Source organism: Chroicocephalus ridibundus, chromosome 9, assembly GCF_963924245.1.
Source record: "Chroicocephalus ridibundus chromosome 9, bChrRid1.1, whole genome shotgun sequence".
Classification (NCBI taxonomy): Eukaryota; Metazoa; Chordata; class Aves; order Charadriiformes; family Laridae; genus Chroicocephalus; species Chroicocephalus ridibundus.
In genome coordinates this window covers 44,470,005-44,494,032 of record NC_086292.1, presented here as the reverse complement: position 1 = coordinate 44,494,032, position 24,028 = coordinate 44,470,005, and the positions used below count along the sequence as shown (strand labels likewise).

At 43.7% G+C, this 24,028-nt stretch overlaps 1 long non-coding RNA gene across 2 annotated transcripts in view; it reads left to right on the top strand.

Annotated features, from left to right (window-relative positions):
• The window catches only part of LOC134520752 (uncharacterized), a 49,555-nt gene that overhangs the window by 8,118 nt on the left and 17,409 nt on the right, over nucleotides 1-24,028 (top strand). The window contains exons 3-5 of one of the 2 annotated variants that reach the window (XR_010072532.1): nucleotides 2,414-2,585; nucleotides 4,294-4,912; nucleotides 5,778-7,452. The exons of the other annotated variant lie outside the window; for it this stretch is intronic. This is a non-coding gene — a long non-coding RNA (uncharacterized LOC134520752). Of the gene's footprint in view, nucleotides 1-2,413; nucleotides 2,586-4,293; nucleotides 4,913-5,777; nucleotides 7,453-24,028 lie in introns of those variants that run through there. 2 annotated transcript variants of the gene reach the window in all.

Genomic DNA, 24,028 nt, shown 5'->3' with positions numbered 1-24,028 from the left:
CAGTTGTAGGCTGCTAGCGAATATTTATGGTTACAAAGGCATTGACAGGATGCTGGATTGATTCACAAACACTTTTTGACACAGAAAAAATTATCCAAATACTCAATGAGTAATATTTGAAGGCAATAATTAGAACTGTTCTGTAGGCAAGTTACATCTGAAAAAAACATCTCAACCAAAGAGTCCTTGGAAGTGGGATAAAGTGCTCGGCTTTACCTACACCAGCATAAATCCTATGTAATAAAAAAAAAATAAAAAATGAAAAAACCCTGAAGGATAATTTAAATGATTCAAGCAGGCCAGGTGAATTTGAATTTGTTCAAGATGAGGACTGCACAGTATTTCACTGGAGGTTCCCCAGTAGGACACAAGATCCCAAAGAACGAATTAATGCAAGGGGACTTGCTCTTTTCCTTTCTCCTATGTAAGGTTACTTCTCTGTCGGCACGGTTCCTGCTCTGCTAGCTCATTCCTGCCTCAGGGGAAGGAGGTTATTTACTAAATCTGTTTTGGGTTTTAAATAGGAGGTTTTGCATTGAAATACATGTCTGAGCCAACCCAGCAGAACTTGTGAGATCTGACAGGAGCAGAGGAGAGGCAGCGGTAGACCAGAATGGCTGCCCTCAAAAAATAGGAGATAAATATTACAACTGAAAGGAAACCTCACTTCCTGCATTTGTGGGCTTTGTTAATATATAACATGCACATATTATAACTACTTGGTGACAGACTCAAAACCCCCTCCGGCTTTGGGATTCTGTTCGCTATTTTTAATCATAATTTAGGTGTGAGGGTTAGGATTAACAGCAGGCAAACATTAACCATGGCTGTTGGACCTCAGCGAGCCTACCAAAATTGGAGAGTGCGTTAGCCAAGAGAATAGTCATTGGGGAAAAATGAAACTCAGATGTATTGAAAATGTAAAAGAAAATTGCAAGCAGCACAGGGAAGGAAGCTGATTGGACAAAACAGGGAACCTTCGCAGCTCTTGATAGAAAAGGTGAAATTCAGTGAGAAAAAGCTATAGGAAGAAGGAATAGGAGGAAACCAGAAAATAATATGTCAAAAGGATGCTTATCCTCTACAAGCGGGGCTCTGAACTCATGAACAAGGCAAGAATTCGTATTATCATCTTTTGGCTTTGGTGGCTTGCACTGTGGCAGTGGAATAAAACTCAGGGGTACGCAGGAGAGCTGTGCTGATGTGGTGCGGGTAGGTCCAGGAGATGGCTAAGCAGGGTAAACAGGAAGAATGTAGGAGAGCTGCGTGTTATTTGTTAAAGAAAAGAAGTTATTGCTGCTTTGCCAGGTGGGTTGAGGCAGAAATCTCATACCCCTGAAAGTAATACCAGATCCCAAGAGCTGGCTACATGGAAATCTCCTCTATCCACAGCGTTCATTAGGCCATTTGCCTCTATAAAGATCAGACAAATTTATGTTGAGCTGGGTCACATGAGGCCAAAACCTCACCTGCTTCAGGCTTTCAGGACTGTACTTTAATGACAATTTAGGGTCTAATGGAAGGCCAGGAAAAGGGTCATTTTATATCTGGAATATACTAGTACCTAACGCTGAAATGATGTAATATATCTGATTGCACGTTATGTATAAATCAGGATAGCTCTTAGTAGAAGGACCATATGCTCTCCACGCCAGCGGAGATTTACACAGATTCCTGGGACTACCTGCCCGGGTTAAGGCAGTGCGACTCTTTTTCCCCCTTCCCGAAAAGCTTGGCTGCAACGCTACAGTCAAGCTGGCCTTAAAAAAACAACCAACAATAGCAACAATGACAAAAAAAAGCCCCAAAGCTAGCAAGCGTGTAGTCAGGCGTTGCTGCCATAAAGCTCGGCGCTGGCATTCTTTAGGAGCGGGGGGAGTTGCTGCGTTCCCCTGGAATGCGGCGAATGGCTTGTAAATTAGAGTCCCTAATGAAACCGCACTGGTGTCCAACTGCAGCAATCATCTGGTTAAAATCAGGCAGTAATTCCACTAATTTTACTGCCCTTCTCCCAGCCCTCAACGCCTCATTTAGGAAAAAATGTTTATGTTCCCCTCAAAACACCTGCATTTTAACTCGGGTCCCCAAAGCAATTATTTTTATTTTATTTTATTTTTAAGACTTTCTGTTGTGAAATGCAGCATCCCTCCCTTTTCTGAACCGAAGCACATGAATGCCCTGGGATTCCCAATCTTCAGACGTGTTTAACTAGCACTGTTTTCCTTGCACACTTCACGAGCTTCACTATCCTATATATTTTCTGCCCACAGCTGCCCTCCAGAAGTGCTTAGGATATATTTTTTCCTCCCTGTTCAGTAAATGATGAAATAAAACTACGTAGAGCTGTTTACATTGTGACTAAGAAAGTTAAGGTTGATGGAGGTGATAGTGACTGACACTTATCCAATTTCAGGCTTTCCAAAACGTCTGTGGCTCTTATCATGATTTAGTCTCTACCAGACCTTGTAGACATTAAACAGCAAGAATGAGCACTATTCTCACTCAGAAAAAGAAACATTATATAGTGGATGCTGGAACACTACCATGATGTGCTGTGAGATCTTACCATCTGCTATTCCATTAGGGTGAGTTATTCATTTTGTCTCCTTGGTTTCATGTTCATTTAAAGCTTTGATAGATTATGACTGAAGATCTCCTTCAAAAGTTGTAAGCAGATATCCCCAGCCCGGGATGATACCGTTTCTTGAAGCACAGGCATCCCAGACAAGGGAAATAGCATTCCCATAAACAGTCAAACGTCTTCCTTTCTCTTCAGTCCTCACGATCCTGAAATATTTGACCTGCTAGCAAATTCTGGGAGAAAATAAATAAATGCAGGGGCCCACCCATTTCCCAGTCATCTGAGAATTTCTCCGTCCAGTGTACTGAATTGCTACAGTCCTTTTAATCAGAGCAGATCTTCAGCCAGGCCAGGGTGCGCTGTGCCGGGGTATAGATCATCTGCTCAAGGCTCCTCGGTACAGTAAAGCCATATCAGGTAGGCAAAACTGGGAGCAGGATCACATTCTCACCCTGTTTCACCTTGGAGAATAAAGAACCGAGACTACGCAAAGTATTGGAACTATCCATATGACTGTTTTTTGCAGTTATAACTGGGTGGAATGGGAATTTTCCATACTAAGCAAATTCCGGGGGGGGCGCTAATTTGTTGAAGCGAACAATTAGGCTTTCTCTAGCTAGCAAGGAAAACGCTGGTCATGGCGATTTACGCAGCAGCAGCTCAGGGCGGAGACAAAGCTGTAGCTTGAAGCATTCAACTCCAGCGTGGGACACCATCTCCTGTTTTCCACTTCCTCGCCTTCACACTGGTGTAGCATGCTCTTGCTCTTAGTGTACCTGGAGTCCAATATGCCTAAAGAAGAAGAGAGAGGGAGGGTGGTTTATTTTGATTACTCTGTTATTTGAGAAATGGTAAAATCTTTGATGTCCTCCCGGTAGAGAAGATATTTAGAAATCCTTGCTCCCCACAACACTGGAAAATTGTTTTCTTCCTTGTACGGCTGCTGCTTAGATAATCTAGTTATTCTGGATGCCTGGCAAAATATTTAAGCGGGAAGACAGCACGCTGATCGCAGCTAAGGGCTGATGGAGACCCAGGGATCCTGCAAGTATGCAGAGAAACTCTGCCACCCCTTTTCTTGCTGAGGTGACGGGTGAGAGCAGAAGTCGGTCATATCCGCTGAGGGATGAAGCCCACAATGAGAGGAGGGAAGCAGAGCAAACCTGACTCCTTGCCACACCTGGGCCCAAGAGGAGATTAAGGAAAAAGAGGAAAGCCTATTGACAGCACCCAGAAACACCGGGCTGGGGGGGAGGCAGTAGCTGAGGCAAACCAGCTAAAACAGGCCCATGCTTAATCTCAAACTTCAAAGAAGAAAATTCCTCAGAGTTAATAGGTCCCAAATCAAAATATGGTCAGGTACGGAACATGTGGTCACCACAGCAGCCTGGAGGCTGCGAGAGGTGAAGGCTTACAAAAGCAACCGGGCTTCTTCCTGTTTTTTAAGAATATTTTTTGCTTGCCTGTGTTCTTTTAACCTTTGTTTTGGCCTCACTGTATCTGAACTCCCTTGGACTTGATGGTGCAGGCCTACAGCTGAGCAGAATATACAAATGTAATCCCAATAATAAACAGGAATGAAGGAAATATCATATTGAGCACTGTATCATATTCAGTTTTAATTAAAAATTATCACAAGCTGATTTATGTTAGGTATAACTTTTCCTGCTGTTTCCAGGTTGTATTTATCTTCTAATTTGATTGCTTTTCAGGGCTGTTTATGAAAGCTGCCTCCCAACCAGAGATAATGCTGCATTTTAACACGTTAGCTGAGTTTGTACTTTGAATGAGCTTTCTGATTTTTGAATTTTTACTCGATTTGACACCTTTCTGAGAGCTGGCAGAAGCAATGTGTGGCTTGATGGCTTAAAACGTGCAAGCGTTGGAAGGTAGGGAAGCAGCCTTTCTTCAGCGGACTCTTATTGTGAACTCACTGCTGGGACTGGGGCTCCAAATCAGCAGAGAGCATCCCATTAAGGTCAAAGAGCCTGTTGAAGAGTGTGGTGTCTATGTGAGAAAAGGAGAAGGTAGGGGAGCTTCCTGTCTAAGGTGTTAAAGAAAACCTATTTGAAGGCCTAATCTTTGAATTTCTTTGGGGAATATAATTCTTCTTCTAATTTGAATGAACTCAAACTCCTGGTATTTCTTCCGATGTTTAGCTAATATACCAGAAGTGATAACGGTTCCCTTTTACCTCTGAGATTCATAGTTGATTGAGTCATTAATAATCTCCTAATTTCTGTGTTTTCCTTTCTTTCTGTCTTCAGGGATCTCTGGAAGCTAAATAAGAAAAAGAGGTATTTTACTGGGAGCTTTTTTGCAGTTTGACAGGTGAGAAGTAGAGAAAGAAACTGCTTTTCATAAGGAAACAGCACCGCTAAAATTAAAAGTAGGGCTTGGCTCTTAACAACTCTAAATTACTAGACAATTCGAAACGCACATTTCACTGCTTGACTTTTTGCTTGGAGAAGTCAAACCAGAACCCCAAACACATCCATTCTCAAACCTTGGGAGACTTCACATCCTGATCTGAGCTTTGCAACGTGCTCCCATTTCTGATTAATGCATACCAATCCTACTCTGTTATAAAGTCAAATCAATGCCAAATGTGGTGGTGATTTTTTGATAGGGAATAAGCAACATCCACCAATATATTTAACACAGGTCAGTAGACAGCCTACAGTCATGACAGTCTTGAACTAGTGACCTAGAAATGAAAGACTCCTTAATCCCTTTACCAAATCCTAAACCACTCAATTTCTGCCCCACCTCAGCAACCAGGGTCTTTTATAGATGTGCTGGAGGGTAATATGTAAGCCAGCAGAGTGTAAATTAAAGAGGAAAAAAAGGCTCTACTTGCAATAACATCGTAATTGTGGAATTTGAGAAAATAAGGGACCCAGGAGAGGTCTTCAGTCAGCTTGTCTCAAATTCAGTGCAAATTTATTCTGAGAATATTTTGGCACCTGCAAACAGCCCAAAACTTTTATAAGCATCATAGCAGGGGAAAAGTGATGCAAGTGAAAGACTGCAGATAGACTCAGAAAAAGGTCTTGGTTGTTCATCTGACCTGTGGCTTCCTCTGTTGCTACTTGAGTTTACTTTTATGACTGTCTAACTCCGCCGATTGCCACGATGACGTTACAAAGTCACACTGGCGTACAGTTGGAGTGTTTAATCAGATCCCTTATTTCAGCTCTTCAGGGATGAAACTCACGCCTTGGAAAAGAAAAACAGCAGCCACAGCCCGTTCATCTCTTAAATCCTACGTTGTTTAGTCTGGTACCTTCATCTTTGTCCTGGGATTGCCATGTGAAGAAGTTCTTTTCTGCTTTTTCTTAGTGCTACTCGTAGGTCCTGACAAGATGTACCATGAGAAAAGTATTTGTTTCGGAAGCTGTTTCCTATAACATAACAGAACCTTAGAAAAGGAGTGGGTTTGAATTCTAATTGAATTCAAAGCTACACAGCACAGAGTAACAACAGCAAACTCTGTGCCTGTACAGTTGGAATTTTGCTGCCAAATGTGGTTAAACAGTTTTTCACTTTTCCCCAAAACATGAACATTGTCTAAGTAGAAAAGTATTTCCATTTGTAGAAGGGACTTTTTTTCATTTTGTACATCTGCAGGCATAAAAGGACCATAATAGACCACAAATTAGATCCGGGAACTGAAACAAGCTCAGCTTGTAACTGAGACCACAGGTCTGTAAAAAAACCTATAGCATCATTTTTGGGTGAGCTCTTTTTTTTTCATGTTTGTTTGTGTTGTTTTTTTTTTTTTCTTTTATGGCAAAGCAAATGAAAACTCATTTTATATTCAAATATGACACCATCTGTTCCCTGAGTTAGAAAAACTGGGTGAACTGATCCAATATACATTGCGCTAGAAGGAGGGGAACAAATGCAGAAAATATCTCTTTCTCTCATCTCTCCTGTTTTGTGTCCCACTGTTCCATGACTTGACCACAAAGGACTTGCAGATGGCACATGAGTGTTTTGTTTTTTTTTTTCTGTTTGATCTGGTCCCTCCATTCTTCTGGGCTAGAATTTTCCCTTTCCCAGTGTGATCTGCTGTGTCTCTCCGCTTCCCTCTGATGCAGCCTCTCCTAATGCTCTGTCCCCTGAGGTGACGGAGACCAGATCATGTAGGACGTCTTACCAGCGTCCTGTGGCAAACTTCGTCTTCGAGTGGTGATGCCACTGGGCACGAAGGAGAGGTGGTTTGTCATAGGTGACACTTGCCTCACTCCTATTTGTGTTCAACTCTCCCAATTCTTCATCCGTGATCCCACATAGCAGAGGAGGCTACCTGTCCTGCAGGAATGGCTTTGACCAGTGCAGTGGCCAGCTGCTGTGCTGAGGACGGCATCCGTAGGAGCTGAAAGTCCCACTCCCGACTTCTAGATCAGTCCCGTGAGAGTCTCTTTTACTTTTGACCACAGCGATTTGGAACCAGGACCAGAATGAAACAGATCGCTTGCAATCATCTGAAGTACTGGGCAATGATTGGGCAGTAATTGAATGAAAGGAGGAAGAGGACAACTGAAAACTCGCCGTGTATGTAACTCTCTGGGAACGTGAAAAATACTCCTATGTAACTTTTAAGCTCATCAGTTCAAACAGCATGACAAAAATATTCTGCAACAACCACCATCCCCACCTCCCCTCTTAAAAAAAAAAGAGAAAAAGAAGTCCCTAAGCTAGCCTGGGCCTGACAATAGCTGGTTGTGAGGCATATGTTAAACAGTTTTCAGCTAACACGGGCAAAGGAAATCAGCTATGAAACTGTATTAAGGAAATATGAGACTACTGTAATCTGCATAAAAATAAATTTGGGTATATTCCCAACACACAATCGCACTGTGGAATTGCAGGAAGTGGGCTAACGGGAGGGAAGCTTTGCTTTCCCTAAAGAAAACCTGCCCGGGATTATTTTTTTGTAAAAATAAAGCTACTTTCATATTCTTCTTATATTGCCGTCCTGTGTTTGGAGTTGAGTGAATAGTTTGTACTAAATAATTTCCTCCGTGAAATGAACCTTATATTATTATTGCTCAAGGACTGTTGATAACATGCTGGGGTTTCCTGCACTTACTATTCATTTCTAATTGTTCAGCAGCTTGAAATCGTAGATGCGTGTTCCTCTAAGGATTGATCTGGGTTTGGGCCGAGTGTTTGATACCTTTGCGGTGTTAGAGCTGCGACAGTTATTGTGACAGGCTCCTTCACTTTTCACCTTCTCCATGCTCCCCCCCGGGGGGGACGGGTCGCTGGGGACCCCTGAAGCAGAGCAAATGCAAGAATAATTGCTGCTGGGGTGGGCTGTGGAGAAGGCAATGCAAAAACAAAAGGCCGTGTGAGCTTTCTCCTGTGCTTGCTGGAGCAGGGGACATGGCGTAGCTCCTATGAGCAGGGACCATCACCCAAGGGGACCTTTTGTCCCTCTCCAGTGTTGTCCCCTGGCTGGAAGGCAGCAGGCTGCTACAACCGGCCACAACACAGGCTCCCCAGTTTGCAGGAAACAGGTTTGTTTTTTGTTATCCCTTTGGCTTTACTCCCAATTGAACAGCAACCAACATTTTTTTAAAACTTGGAGCGAGGCAAGGCCTCTTGTGTTTCCGCCCGGGAAATCCTTGGGGCTAATGGGGCTCACATGCCGGGTGCCACCGCAGCCCGCTGCCGGCCAGACCCTGGCAGTGTGTGCTGTCGCACAGCCTCGGGGCATGGTGGGGATCCCCTGGGGACTCGGGGTCTGCGCCTGGGCCACCCCTTGCTCCAGCCACCTGGTTCAGAAATCCTGGGCGACTGGCTAAATCGTTATTATTTTTACCCTGAGAAAATTCCCGTTAGGAAAAAGGGAGCTCAAGGTGTTCAATAGCTTGGCAGCACATCAGGTGCTCAATAAAATGGATATTTTGTTAGGTTTACTGCTAAACCCAAGGTGGTTTGAGCTGTTCCGGAGTGCTCCTTTGGGTGCACCTGTGGTCCCAACCACCAAGGGCCCAGACAGGGCTCCCGTGCTCTCCCACCTTGCAGGGGCAGGAAAGTCATCTGATCAAAGATATTCCCAGTGGATCAAAGATATTCCCGGGGCGGCTGTGCAAAAGCAGGCATGAACCCGGTGCTGTCCCTGTCATATCTCTGTGAGCAGTTATTTCATGCAGGGAAAAAGAGGGAGCAGAGGGAAATAACCATTTCAGCAAGAAACGTTTCTAATGCTTTTACTCCGTGAGTCACCGGGGCCGCCGGCTGGCTGTTTGCTGAAGGGAGGCAGCAACAAAATACGGAGCAGGACAAGGAAGGACAAAACTTACTCGGCTAAAAGCAAATCTGAACTTTTCGTGCTGTAAATTTGGAGGAAGGAATGCAGTCCCCTCCTTCCTTCCCCGCCACTCGCACACACAAAACAACCTGAAGCTTGTAGTTAAGAAAATAAACTGCAGAGAAAGCCCCCGAAGGGCCTTGGCAGCAAACTGTTCTCACTAAATTGGGAATCTGCACACTCATAGTCTGAAATAAATTAAGATGCTGGGGGGTGAGGGGAGGAAGAAAGGAAGGGAGGGGGAGAAAACAGGGTAAAATCAACAGCTCTGGGGTGAAACGCAGGTTGATGCTGCCTCATCATTTTTAAACCTAAAATAAAACAAGCAAATTTTCTTTAACTGCAGGTCAAAATAAAAGGGGAAAAAAAAAATCTTCCCTCATCTGTTCACGGTAATTACTAACAGAAAGCAGCCCCTGCCAGCTGCAGAGTTCATGGATAAATGGAGGGACACATTATTCTCTCTCTCTGGGATCAAAACCCCAAACTTTGTATCTCAATTTGCCTGTGGTATGTCTTTCATATACTCTTGCAAAGTCATTTCACTGAGCTGTTCAGTCGGGACTTTTTCATCAGACAAAAAAATTGTGATGTTTGCAGGCTTTCAAGTTTATTTTAAGTTTGCTTCTGAATGAGAAACATGACTCCTGCAATTTCCCAAACTTTTACTGTGTCATTATAGTGTATTTATTATTGGATCTACCCACTTTCCTTGTTAGCAGCCAGTCACAGCAGCGTGAGTTCATACTCTAACCTACATACACCAGCTGCTGTGGATGCAACAGGGTGTAGAAGTCCTCTGGAGGTACGGCCGCAAACCGTGTGAACATTTGAAAGGGACAAGATTAGCCCGTATTCACCAGAATATCTCAACTGTTTACTCTGTGATACCAATGCAAAGCAGTTATTGATTTTTTTCTTGAGAAGTCACTTGTACTGTCCCATGGTGTGGCAATCTCTGATTCATGTGCTGTTGTAGAAGTGATGATGATAGACCTTGCTGCGCATAGTGTAGCTAGATGAAGAGGAAGGGGGTGGCGACCTATTCCTGATGTTTGCCATCGGCTGGTTTTTAAGGCAGCTCAGTGCCCGAGGCCGAGCACAGACAAACGGAACAGCCTTGAGGTTTCTCCGTGTTGTCATGAGAAGTGAACTTGTAGCAAAAATAGTAATGGGGGGAAATAAAGTTCGCTTAAAAGCCCTTGTGATTAAACAATCTGATTGCGCTGAGGAATCCACGAACATCTCCAAATACCAAACAGTCCTTCTGTCACAGATAGTAACGAGCAATTAAGAGTCACACGTACCTCCGTGTGTTTGCGTGCGCTGTTTCAGGCAATACAGTGATGGGGTCAGGATTCGTGTTGTTTGTGGAGTTAAAAGATCAGCACTGTTCTTTGCAGGCTGTTTAGCAAGACCTAGAAGGCAGGTGATTTCATCATGATCTGGTGGCCACGGGTAAAACTGATGATTTGCAGTATTTGTCAAACTTCTCTGGCGTGTGAGCGTGGAGACCATTACCTTTTTTTTTTAATTTTTACATAATTTTTCAGAGCATGAGAAGGGGGGAATAAACACAGGAAGAGAAATCAGGTGATCTAACTATTATCTGTCTCATACTTGCTACGTGACCTCGGTCAAGGCCCCGTGTATCGGTTTCCTAGCCATAAACCAGACGGAGTTATCTTCTTTCACTACCTTTCAGGGCACTGGAAGGCTTAATTCACGCCTCCTTGCAAAACGCTTTGAGATCCTGGGGCTGAAATGTAAAGTCTTCTTTTTATGATTCGGGGTTTTATTCATTTTAATGCAGGGGTTTTGTTTGTGCGACGTACTAAAGAGCGTGGCCGGGAAGTTAACCTGCTCCGCACGGCGCTCTGTCCCGTGAAGTCAGCCTGGTGGACTGCAGGATTTCATTGATGCATTTTAATGTATACCTTTTATACCTTCGCCACTCTAGAGTGGAAAACTGACGTTATCTGGGCCGATCTCCTGCTTTCTCACTGGCTGATTACACAACAGAAGAGGCTAGGCCTGGGGCAGATCTATTTTCTACACCTATTATGCCGTTGCACAGTTGAAGTTCAGTTGTTAGCTGCTTTTAAAAACGACAAATGTGCTCTAATTTTAGAGCATCATAGCAATCATTGTTTTTATTTCAGTAGAGAGGAAAAGTGGAGGAAAAAAACAGCTTGGGACTTAATAAACACCTTAGCCTGCAGCCTTCGACTTTATTCATGAGGTTTTTTATCTTCTCTTCCACTCTCCATGCACTCACTGCATCTTCTTTACTGCACAGTCTTAAATTACCATTGCAAAGGTTATATGTTTATTTACAAAGAGCTGGCTATGAATGGTGATCCTAAAGGCGAGGAGGGTGTCTCATGGCAATAAACATCTCTTGCTCTCTTAAACACCAAGGCCAAATGAATAAGGTGATGTTTAGTGCCTCAGACATATTATGGTTTATGGCTTCATTAACTACCTGACCTGTATTGTGTGCAAATTTCATCAAAGTGAGATGCATATTTATTCCCTGAGGTGGGCTGGCTGATGATGCTCTTATTCTTAAAGGAACAGTGCAAGTAATTACTTATAATTAGTGTTGTGAAAGTAAGGGAATTTTGTGAGGCAAGGCAATTTTGCATACCTGAAATTTCGCTTAACAGAAAAAAGGCAGTGCAATGAATATTTATACTTGGGTGAAATTGAAAATACACGAATACGGCTTCTCTTGATTCTTTGCAGCATATGGGATAGTTTTAGCCATTTAAGGAATTTCGACCCCTCCCTGCTCCCCCTCCCTTGGCCAAATTCTTGTCTGGTGCGACACAGAGCTGAATCAGGTCTTTTAGACCAACTGAATGTGAAACACAAAGTGTTCAAATTTCTCGCCCCATCCCTTGCCCTCTCTGCTGCTTTTTGCTGCATATAGTCTTAGTTAATCTGTGTTTGATTTCCCAACAGAGTGCTGGGGATATGTCCTGGTTTGAGGATATTGGTATCATTGTGGTTTTTTTTTTATTATAACCTGGTTTGAGGATAATGGTATCATTGTGGGTTTTTTTTTTTATTATAATTATTATATAATATACACAGAGACCCTCACCAGACTGAGGTTACACTGAAAACTTGAATTTTAGTCCAGTGTCTGACTGTAGACCAACTTTCCTGGAGCACAAAGCATGTCTTGGGCTGGTTTCATGCAGAGATGCTGTGATGAGGGTTCCGCTGCTGTAAGAGGGTTTGTTACTCATGAAACAACTTTGCCAATGCAAAGGGATTTGTGAGGCTCAGAAGTGAGCTCACTGCCTTCTCTAAACATGCCTCCCCATTTGAAAGATGCCCCATGGCCACAGCAGTGTCTGCTGTAGGGTTCATAGAAACACAGCTCTATATTCGTGGAGGTGTTTCTTATAGCCTTGAAGGATGCTTCTGGTGTTTGCAATGATCGGCTTTGAATTTACTGGTAGGGCAAAGGTAGCTTAAATGTATGTGGCCCTTCGACTCCAGGATCAGTCAAAACAACTGTCTGTCTGTGTACTGTCTGCCCCGTAACATGATCACAGCTCTCCAGCCCTTACATTTCCATCAAGGCTGAGCCTGCTCCTCTAGTTGTTCCAAGTACTTATATTTCTAATTCTATCAGACTGGGAAAAAGATGCTGGTAACAGCCATGTTCCCTGCTTAAAGGAAGAGTTAGTAGCTGACTGTAGGAGATCGCACTAAGAAGTCCTGCAGAAAGGACTTTTTGAGAGTTGCATTTAAAGTTTAACCATAAGTATATGATGTATTTTGCCATGTGCGCTAACTTAACCAGAGAATGTCATGGAGCTAATTCTGAGCAATTGGATGTCTGTGGTCTAACCACTGGCAATAGCTGCAACGCATGATGAATGGCCTATGGTCAAAGTACATATCCTGAACACGGAGAAGCACAGTTTAAGCTGTTGTTCCTCCGTGGTAATGTTGTTCTGTGGCACAAGGAAGTTTTCTAATTCTGTGGATGTTTGCTTTCCAGCTACTGTAAAAAGAAAACTTCAGCAATTAACTGGGGGAGCTGGAGGGGGAAAGAAGAAAATGAAGGAAGGGAAAAAGAAAGTGGTCTTTCTCAAGTGCTGTGAAATCTCCCAGATGGCAAGTTGAGCTCCAGCCTAGGACTGGATGCCGATCCCTGCAATCCATGAGGCCCTCTCATCAAAAAGCAGACTGGGGGGACCCACCTCTCTTGCTACAGGGTCAGAACTAGCTTTTTAGCAAAGCCAGGAGAAAAATCCCAGTGGACATTCACTGCAAGTGAGCTGGGGCTATAGTGATTGTGTTTGCTAGATGCTTGGGATACTTCGTATGTGACGTTCCTTTACAGTTTTCCAGGGGTCAAGCACAGGGTGTGCTCGGCCTCATGTCTCCCTGTGGTCTCTTGGTTGTTTCTCCCCAGGAATAAGCTCTGGACCTCACGTAGGAGCTTTTTGACTTGGTCATTAGCTTTCAGCACCATTTGCTTACTATGGTTCTGGTAGGAATGGCCGGATGGTCTCCATCCCTTGTAGGAGTCTAAATATGATTGTTCGGCGATGAGCACGTCATAGGGAAAAACAAAATGAGAAAGGGAGGCCTGCACATGGAATTTTTCTTTGGATATCTTGGAACCAAGCAACTGCAAGCAACCTTACTTCAGTATCTATCTATCTTCAGCCACTACTGCTTCACAACTCCTTCCTTTCTGGGTAAAGGACTTAAGAGATAAATGTCTCCTTGACAATAGCCCTGGTTCTGGAAGACCAAAAACCTACCTCAGTCCTGCTGACATTGGTGGAACCATTTTTTTTCCCAATGTTATGATGTCCCTTTGGGAAGCTTTCTGTATTTTTGCTGCTGTTACCTTAACGCTATCTGTGTTTAGTGTTTTTGTGCAATTGCCTCAGATTCATGCCATTGAATAAAAAACCCCAAACAACTAAACAGGTCAACTGCAGGATCTATAACAGTTATAGAAATAATTCAGAACTCTCCCTATCCTTTATAGCTGGAATTAATCTTTTTTCCATTTTATTAAAAAATGAAAAGAAATACAACAAGAAAGACGGAACCACACAGAGGACAAACCAGCTCCTTGTTTGGATAGAAGGGGACAGCATTTTCTCACAGTTAACATATCCAAAATGGGGAAAAACTCGCTTTATTTTTTCCACTGGAATCAGGTTCCAAAACTACCTAAATTATGAAGATAAGGAAAGAATTTTTTCAAGGACAGAGAACAGATTTTAAAAGTCAATATGCTCTGTATTATTGTAGCTACTCCCGGTACAAGTGAACAGGAGCATCAGTACGCTAAATACTACATAGCCCCAAATACTTACACTTTTAGCTTTCACACATAAACACAAGGCAAAGGCAAACAGAGGGGGCAAAAAAAAAAAAAAAAAGAAGGACAAGCAACCAAGGAAGAAAAAAGAAGAGTGATATGCCTAAGTAAAAAGAAAAAGTTTTACAAGGGCAAGGACAAAATTAGATAGACAGTGTAGAAACCCCATGAAAGAAAAAATAGATGACCATCAAAAATGTAATGTCAGCACTGACCTGGCCAAGTGGGTAGGGAACAACAGCCTGTGAGCTTTTGAGGAGTCCCAAACCTGTTAAGCTTCTTCCTTGAAAACTGTGATTTCTTACTTTCAAGTTATTCAACCTTTCACCTGTTAGGCTTCTGCCCTCAACCTTGACCCCTGCTATTTGAGTAGCATGGTAGTAACTGAAGTTAGAAATCTGAAAAAGGCTAAGTAAATGTAGATGGGAGAAAACTCGAGAAGTCTGTAAAAATTTGGAAACTTGAAGCACATGCGGCTTTTGTTTTCCCATAAGTATTTTTTAATCTGTAGGAAAAAGTTGTTTGTTGTTCCTTAGCAGCTTTGTTCAATCTGATTTAATGGTTTGTCAGTTAATAAAAGTGGGCTAGGCATGAGATTTGGGCAAAATAAAGAAATCAGACCTTGGGGACTGTGTTGCAAAAAGTAACTCAAAGAAAAAAGCAAGAGCGAAGTTTGAAACCATGTTATGGTAAGAAATTACACCGATGGGAGGATTCTGATTTCCAAAGACTGAGTTGTGATGTGGGGAGAGCCCATGGGACCTCAGCTGGCTTAAATCATTACATGTAGAGGATCTGTTGCGCTCCGTCCACTGATTCAGGGATAATTCCTAAAGTTGTGGTTTACGCCACCTTTGTCTGATGTATCAGGTCGGTAGAACCAGACAGTGTTCACAAATGACATTTTCTCCACAACTTAGTGTCATGCTGCCTTGAGTCATACTGCAGAGAGTCACCTAGGAAAAACGTCCCAGTTCTTCAGTCAGTTCCCTACAGGTTCATATATATGCAGACAGAGATGTGCATATACCAGCAAAAGCACTCAGTTCTGAGCCTAAATAATGTAACTGCAGGGGAGGTGATGGGAGGTTTGTCAGCAAACCCTCTTCCATTGCAGAGTGCTCTTTCCCAAGATGCCAAATTGTGCAAAGAAAAGGACTGATGAAACTGGTAAACTCCTCCACTTCAATGCTTTCTAAAAATTCTTCCATCTCCTGGACCAAAGTCTATTGTTTTGTTTGCGATGTAAGTTAAGTTAAGGGAAACTTGTGGGAAAGAAAATATAGAGTTAGAGAAGAAATTAAACCATTTGGAAAGAAAATCCTTCAAGCGATGTAATCCTCTTTTCCTTGGTGCATGTGCGGAATTTTGGTGTCTAAAAATATTGCCTATTTAATCTTTTCATCTTGATTTGAGATAGGAACATTTTTTTAAATGTCAGATTTACACATGGGATGGGAAAAACATTTCCTGTCTTGATCTAAATTGTGAGTTATGTGTACGGAAATGTTGTGGGTACTTTTGTGGATTCTCTCTCCATTATGGCTGTATGCATGATTTCTACATTACGTCATGGGCTGGACCCAGCACAAACTAAATCAGTCCCAGGAAAGCAAATTCTCCTGGATCATCTGAAGCTTTTGTAAAGCGATAAAACACCCCTGAAGGGATAATGAGACCTGGGAAAATTCATTTTTACTAAGATTTCAAAGTCAAACTACCAGAAAATAATCTCCAGTACACTGAACTCCTAGATTTCCATTTTCTTTCTTATGTTTATGCATACAAATTATTTTTGGCCGCGCTGAGACCCAGTTTTCCCCTAGTTTGCTTACTGTATTCCCCTAAATGCTTGTTTTATTTCTCTATTTATGATGAGGGGCAAAGATCTGAAGTGTAAATCATTTGCTGATCTAGTACATGATGATGGGATCCTTATTAGATGGTTTACATATAAGCATAGGCACCTATCTGGACAAAACGGGGTCATCTCAGGGATAACCACCAGGGCTTGCGTATCAAGAGAGAGCAGCTGAAGGCAAGTGTAGTTTTGGAGGTACACTTACGCTTTGGAGGTACACACTTAAGAGTCCACTTACCCACGGTAAGTGTAATCTTTGTAGCAGAGAGAATTACATTGCTGAATTTTGCACAAGTTGGAAGATGCAGAAAAGAGCTTTGCTGTGTCCCAAGGAGGAATAACGAGAGTAACTGAGCTTCTGGTTCGTGCCGATGTAGTCTTTTCTTGCAAGGCCACAGCTGGATAAACTAAAAGAAATGGTATTGCTGAGGGAAGACACCGTGCCTGACCAGCCGCTCAGGAGGACAGAACTGGGGCTTGCAGCCACCTCTCCGGTAATCAGGAGATTGGACAAAAAGCTTTTGAATAAGGTCTTTCTTTCCTGTCAGTCTTAGACTTTGTCTTGACTAGGATTTGAAGGTATTGTTTGAACATGCTAGCTCACACTTTTTGATTACAAGCTTTGAGGCGAAGCCTTAGTTCCATTTGAAGTTAATGGCAAAATTCTCACTGACTTTTCTGGAACCAGGATGCAATGTCTTTGTGTGAACAAACCCGTGTTTTTTACTTGCCCACACTAGATAGACTTTTAAATCAAGACTGTGCTTTACAGAATACATTACCCAGCTACACTAATGTGTATTTTTAAACTTTAAGCTCCTTTCTGCGTTCAAGGCATGCAGGTCACATTCCTTCTCGAACTCCTACCCTAATACACATGTACATCAATAAAAAACCCCAAACAATAAAATAGGCACACCCTCTGCAGCACGAGCAAGAAGTATTGTTCTCTTATCTTAAAATGGATGTGACAGGTATATAGTAACTGATGGCTTATTGCTATTAAGCCCCATGTTACTATTGATACCCAGCAAGCCAGTAAAACCAGCTCAAGGAGTGGGTTAAAGGACAGACTATACCCTGAAGAACGGGAAACTGGGATGGCATCCACCTGAGCAAAGAGACCAAAAAAAAAAAATGGATTTTACTTCAGAAAGTAAGGTATCATCCGAGATGGTGCCGTGTCCGTAACTCAGTCAGGAGGCAATCAAACGTGTGGTGGAGAATATTTGAAACTTGCCGTTGACACACATATGCCCAGCTGAAATTGTCAGGAAAGAGATCTGGATAACGCTCTATGTGATATTTTAACATTTATAACCTATTAAAGTGATCACCTTGCGCAATAAAATACTTTAAAAAGAACAGCTGCAGACAAAATAACAGCATGTATGCTGAAGATAAACAGAAAACGAGGCTGAGCAAAATCCCAGACTGCACTGGGAGGAGTGAGATCCCCCCACCTTCCCTCTCTTTGAACCAGGACCTGGTCTTGAAGAGGGGAAACCGAGAGTTTAAATCTTTCTGCTGCTAATAAAGGAAGACCCGTGTTATTTTATGTGTCGTTAGAATCAAATAATTGTGTGGGAGTGAGAAAAAAGCCAGCTGAGAAGGCAGCCACTGCCAAGGTGTGGTGGAAACAGGGGTTTTGGTGCAGCCCACAGCCACATCTGCCCAAGCATCCACGCTAGTCAGGGGTAAAAGTCATCCCCTGCAGTTATTGTTTAACAGTGTCCGGAGAGGGAATGCGAACCGCACAGGGAAATCCCCACTTCAAATCAAAGCCTGGTGCGATGCCAAAAATGTCTGTGATTTTATAAAGGTGAAGGGAATCAAACAAAAATAAACAAGGTCTTGGGAGTGTTACGCATCCCTCCTCCTGCGGTCTCCAGATGCTCGCCGGCCTGAGTCACACATGCCGAGGTGGATACACTGGAAAGCCGAAGCAATGTCTTGGCGGAGCTGGAAGGTGTCTGGGTTTGGTTTTGGTGATTCCTGAAGCTAATTTAGAACGAGACAGTCCTTCCTCGGTAGACGGTGTGACACAGTCCAGAACCGAAACATTTTTGAGCAGATGAACTCTGCAGGTCTGCAGTGGATCATCTGGCAGAAGGAGAGGTAAGATGTTACAGGCAAAAAACTGAAGGCCACATGGGGCTGAGCGGAAGCAGAAGAAGCTGTCTCACGAGTGCCGACAAACACCCACAGGTGTCACTGCCAGACAAAGCTGTCCCGTCCCACAGGACCCAGTCTGTATTTGCCTGGTGCAGCTTGTCCAGATTTTCCTTGGAAACCCCCTTTTCCTTCCTCCCACTCTTTCCCATTCAACAGAGGCATTTTTTTTTAATTGGACGATGCTCACGTTAGCGTCTCCCTTCAAACAAAGGGAGATCCCCCTTTGCTGCCATTGGGACCGGGCTCCGGCGTTTCCCCGGGCTGTCCGGGGAGCGCCTCTCTGCTCCTCCATCCATCCCTTCCCCCTTCGCTTTTTGTTGCCGTTCCCAGAAAGGAAAGCGAATTTTTGAGAGTGCCAGAATAGTGTAAATGCTGATATATAGGCCACAGTTGTTTGAGGGCCTTTTGAGAGACAGACTCCTCCCCTCTCCTCTGTTCCCTTCAAGTTGGGAATGATTCATCAGCCGGCCTTTGGCAAGAAAAGAGCCCTGCCCTGGGCCTCGGGCCTTTGACCCGGGTGAAGAGAGGGGTCAGGCCACGAGCAGCTCTGCAAGCGCCACTCGGCAGCTACGGGCCTGGGAGACACAAGGGAGCGGGGACGGAAAGAATGGAGTGGGACGGTGGGAAAAAGTGGGAATTCATAAAAGTTAAGAGTATATTTCTAAGAGTCTCAGCGGATCAGCTGACAACTGGGGTCAGGGGTCATATTTATGCTTGATTCCCTGGGCATGTTACAGTAACATCTGCTTGTTAAGGGTCTGCGGGGACCAAATGTTCCTGACCTTTGCCTACGGAAGGGGACAAACTGGGAGATTAGGGGTGTTCATATTAACGTTTGTGTTTGACTTGAAGGTTTCCCCTTATCTGAGCCTGGTTTGTCAGTTTTGCCGAAATTCTTTTATGCTCTACCCAAATAAGCAGGTCAGCCGTGCCAACGGTTTGGCCAGGATTTGAGGTCACGAGGTGTTTGACGTCACTTGACTCCTAGAAAGGAGGATCGGAAGGGTGGGAACCCTTGCTCTCGGAGGTGAGGCTCAGTCCAGCCCCCGGTCTGAGCACACCAGCAGCCGTAAACATCTGGAACAAACGCCTGGTCCCTGCCTACCTCTATATTTAGTAATGAAAGAGCTAATGCCGAGATGCAACCAGAAGCTTACGAAAAGGGTAGGACCTCGCTCCAACTTCTGTGGTAGATTTTGTGACTGCTGGCTATACCAGAAAACTCCGTGTGTGGAGTATGGATATTCCTTATTATACTTAGGAGGAGTTAATGTCCCCTCACAGCTGTATTTGAAATTAATTTTGAGAAGCAATAACTAGAAATGACATTGCTTTATGAACTACAATCTCAGAACTGGAAAGATCTCCTTCCAACTATATGGAACCAGAGAAAGGTGTTTTAAAGGCCTTTTACTTATAAAAGTCTCCTTTCTTTTTACCTACTAACTAGAAGGTGTTTGGTAACAGGGTGAATAAAGAGTTGGGGATATTTTTCCCAGTACCAGAAGCTTTGAGGAGGGAGACTTAAAGATTTTGTTCTCATGTTTATCTCAAGAGACAAAAATTGCTATGCCATTTAATGGGAGCAGAAAAGCACCTGGGCATTAACATGGCTCATTGAGCATTTTCAGTTCATTAAGAAGTTCCTTTTAGTACCTGGCTTTATCCTTGTCGCTTATGATGTTCAATCCATGACTATGAACATCCAGCAAGCGGCTCCTGTTCTGGACCTGGGAAAATAGGACTGTTGATTTTTAGCTTGTTTATGAACACTGTTTGTGACATTTGTGGTATTTTACTTCTGTCCAAAGTTAGTCTCAGCTCAAACCCCAGAGACCACGTAAAGTTTTATTTTATCTAAAACCAGCCTCAACGCTGGAAACTTTTTGTTTGTAGGCGTGTATTTTGTCTATTTTTACCCAGCAGCGGCTACAAGTTATCTCATAGGGTGCTATCACTTGTGTTGCCCTATCCTTGGGTCCAAAGTCAACAACAGTTACATTTGTATTGTGCAATCCAGTTTTAACTGTATAACAGAAAAAAAAAAAGGGACTCGTTCAAAACAGAGAACCTGGCTAAGGTCCAGGAGCTGGAGGAGAACTGAAGCAAACTGGATCTAGGTGATTTGGGGTGGTTGAAAGTTGGGGTCTCGGAGTGAGTAGGCTGGTGAAGGAGAGGAATGTAGACCATTCAAATCCACCTTTGTGATTATAAATAATAAAAAATTTCATTCGGAAGTGCATTCTGCCAGACTCCACAATAAACCTCCTAGCAGGTCATTGAAATGCTCTTAATCAGGGTCAGAACCCACAAGCTGGGGTCTGCCCTGTGAGTTCAGTGGGAAAAATATTCTTCTTTCCAAATAGTCTTTTTTCCTCTTTCCTTTTCTCTTTCAGTTGGAAGGGACCCCCACATAAACATGCAGAGCAATTTTCCAGTACATTAACCCGGGAGGGGGGAATCCTTACTAGCAATGCAACGGGTAGCCTAAAAAAAAATAAAATGGAGCAACCGGGTGAGCTGAAGATGGATGAGCCTGGGATATAAGACAGGGTAGTTTTTCCACTGTCCTGCCCTATACACCTAGGACAAAGGCTTCATTGAGTGAGATGCTTGACATCAGCCTCATAAACTAGTAGTTGGGCACAAAAGGTCTGACACTTGAAAGTACCAGTCCCTGCCCTCTTTGCATTGCAGCTGCACAGAGGGGTTGGGTCTAACAGTTGTGTCCCTTTGTCGTCCTGTAGGACAAGAGGTGAAGATAAATAGTGTTGACTTTAATGCAGTCACACAATTTTGCGTTTTCCCAAAAGACAACATTTCCTCCCAGGCCTTACTTTATTACCTCGAGCAGCTAGAACCATCTTCCATCTCTTGGGGGTGGGGACAGGCTAGAGGTAGTAGAGGGCAAAGGGAGGAGAGATGAAACCCAAGCCCTGGTACCTCTTCCCCAGCAACGAGGTGGGCTGTGATTTTCTCCTGCTTTGTTATGGTGGCTTTCTTTTCTTTCTCGTGGGAAAGCTGGAAATGGCCAGAAAAGCTTGGAAATAAGCTGAAAAATGTAGACATTTCTACGAATTAAAACTCCAACATCTCTTAAAAATATTTAAATGCTCCCACAAGATCTTAACTAGGAAGAAGGGTTGAATTTTCCGTGGTAATTTCCTGGAGAAAAGCTTGCCAGAATGCATTTGCAAGCAATTGCCTTGCAAAATGGTCATTCATTAGTTCCTTCGATGTCTTGTAACCAGAACCATGAGTATTTCACCTGGAACAGTAGATAGAATCAAAATATATATTGGAGGCAGAACTGAAGTAGTAGCGTCTTTACCAAAGCAGACAGCAAAGGAGGAAATTTAGGAAGGATGAGACTTCTGTTCACATGTGAACGTGGTGGGCCATAGCCAAGTCCAACTGTTTAGAAAATGCTCTGTCTGGTACTATGCTGACTGGCTGCAGAATGCCCTTTGGATGTGTCCGTGTCATGCCGTACGGTGACTCATTCAATGATGAGCAGAACCCGAGTTGTTTGTATTTGTCCAGCTTGACCATTCCCTTTCGTTCTCTGTGGTAGACTTGTGGTAACGACACCACAGAGGATGAATGAGCTAATTAAAAATGTATTAAGGGGAATTCTACACTTGTAAGAAAAATAAATGTGAGACCTGGGACGTGAGGGCTGTGGAGAAGCAAAATAATCTAGCCTATGATCTATGCTGTTTTGGCTAGATTGCTTTTGGTATTTAAGTTAGATGGTTTAAAGCTGAACGAGGTATCTCCCCAGCGCACGGGAGTCAAGAGCACAGGCGCACCTGCAGCTGTTTTTTGTACGGAGGTGTGTTGGAGGGAAGCCTCACGGAAAAGGTCCTGCCTGACAACGATTGCTTCCATTTTCCAAGTTAACGATATTGTTAGTTTTTCAGGCCTTGTAGCCTAGTCGAGTTTGTTTCTTGGCTTCTCATTGACCTGTGATCTTGGACTGACTTGAAAGGCTGCCTTGTATGCTTAAAGAGTGTAGTTTGTGTCTATTTGATAAGCTGTCGGCAAATCTAAGAAAATAAAGCCAGGCAAGTTCTCTCAGGCTGTTTTGAGTCCTATCTGCCCTTAGGACTTGGCAACTAAACAGAAGATGAGATATCATGTATTTGAAAAATAAATTCGGTTCTGTGAGATATCAAGGATAGGGCAGGAAAAGAGTTTTTTTTTTTCCTCAGCATTGTCCTTTGCAAATGGTATAACTGTCTACCCCACCACTACTTTCTGCATTTCAATAGAACGAAAAAAAATTGCCCAGTGGATTTGACAGCTGTCTGGCAGCAAAAAGAGTCCTCGGCAAAATTACTAACTCCAGGGAGTCAGTGACAAAGTCCAATTGACTGCGATGGGGCAGAACCTGTCCCCTGGGAACAGTCCTGGCCAATTTGGCCAGGGACTAACTTCTTGCTTTCCCAAGTCACTCCAGCAAACACTACCCGTTTCTTTCTGTGCCTGCGTTTCTCAGTGATCCTCCTGAGCACTGAGTGACCTAATTTCTGGGGCACCGAGCATCATCCGAAGTCAAAGGCTGCTGAGGGTGCTCACACTTCCAGAAATCAATTGAGATTTATTTCCGAGTCAGCAAAATCAACTCAGGCTTCTAAAGGCCGATTTTCAAAGCTGTTTGAAGTCAGCTGAAATTAGGGGCTAAAGCAGCTTAGAAAACCAGCCGGCACCTATCTGCATCGTTATGTGAGTAAGTATCTTTAAAAGTCTGACTCCATCTCCTTATACTTAGCATTTAATTTCTTTTTTTTTTTTTTCCCAGAGTGCCCATACTCCCTTTGGCCTCACTGAAAGGAGAGGCGCTACAATTATATGGCAGGTCTTATAACGTACACAGACACGTTGCAGTGTATGTAAATGCATGTCTCAGGTCTGGAAAGAGGTCGAGTCTTTCGCTGGGCTGAGGGCCAAATAGGTGCTAGAATTAGAGCAGCGTAAAGATTACGTCTGTGAGGCGGGGGAGGCATGGAACTGTTGGGGGGCCGTAATGCACCCCTCTCTCTCTTCAGTCGCCCTGGGTGGTGGTGTAGGTGTCCCTGCTTCACCGGGCGCGTGGTTCCCCCATGCAGACTGAAGTGGAGCCAGCCCCTTGGAAGGGGCCGTCCTTTAGCAGGAGCAGATAAGCTGATCGGCACAGTAGCATACACAGAAAGTTAGAGAAATGATCTAACTTTCATCCTCACCTAACTCGTCTCTGCAGCCCCCGTGGGGACGTGCTGCCTAATGTGCAGAGAGATCCTCGGCTCTAAATCATAGCAAGGATAAGAAGGGTTTACTTTGCTCTGCCCCCTCTTCTCTCCCTGCTCTTCAGATGCTGTTATTGTGGGGTTTTTCAACAGTTGAAGAAATGTTCAGTAGCAAAATTGAAGAACTTGGGCAGAGCCCTCCTTCCAGCAGAGTAAAATGGTCCCAAGCAGCCAAAACAAGAGTCCTCTCTCACAGAGGTGTCTTTGTGCAGTATAAAACTAGCAGAGCTGGGTCTGTGCCACGTTTTCCTTGCCCTGTGAAGAGTGGAGGGCTGAGAGCATGGCTGAAAAAGGCTCAGGACATTCTCACAGTCGGGGCTGGCAGGACTCGTCGGAAGGCTGTTCCAGCTGGCTGGGATCAGAGCATCCCCAGGGGTGTGACAGATTCCCCCAAGAATGAACAAGCAGACTGAAGAACATGAAGATGTGTCTC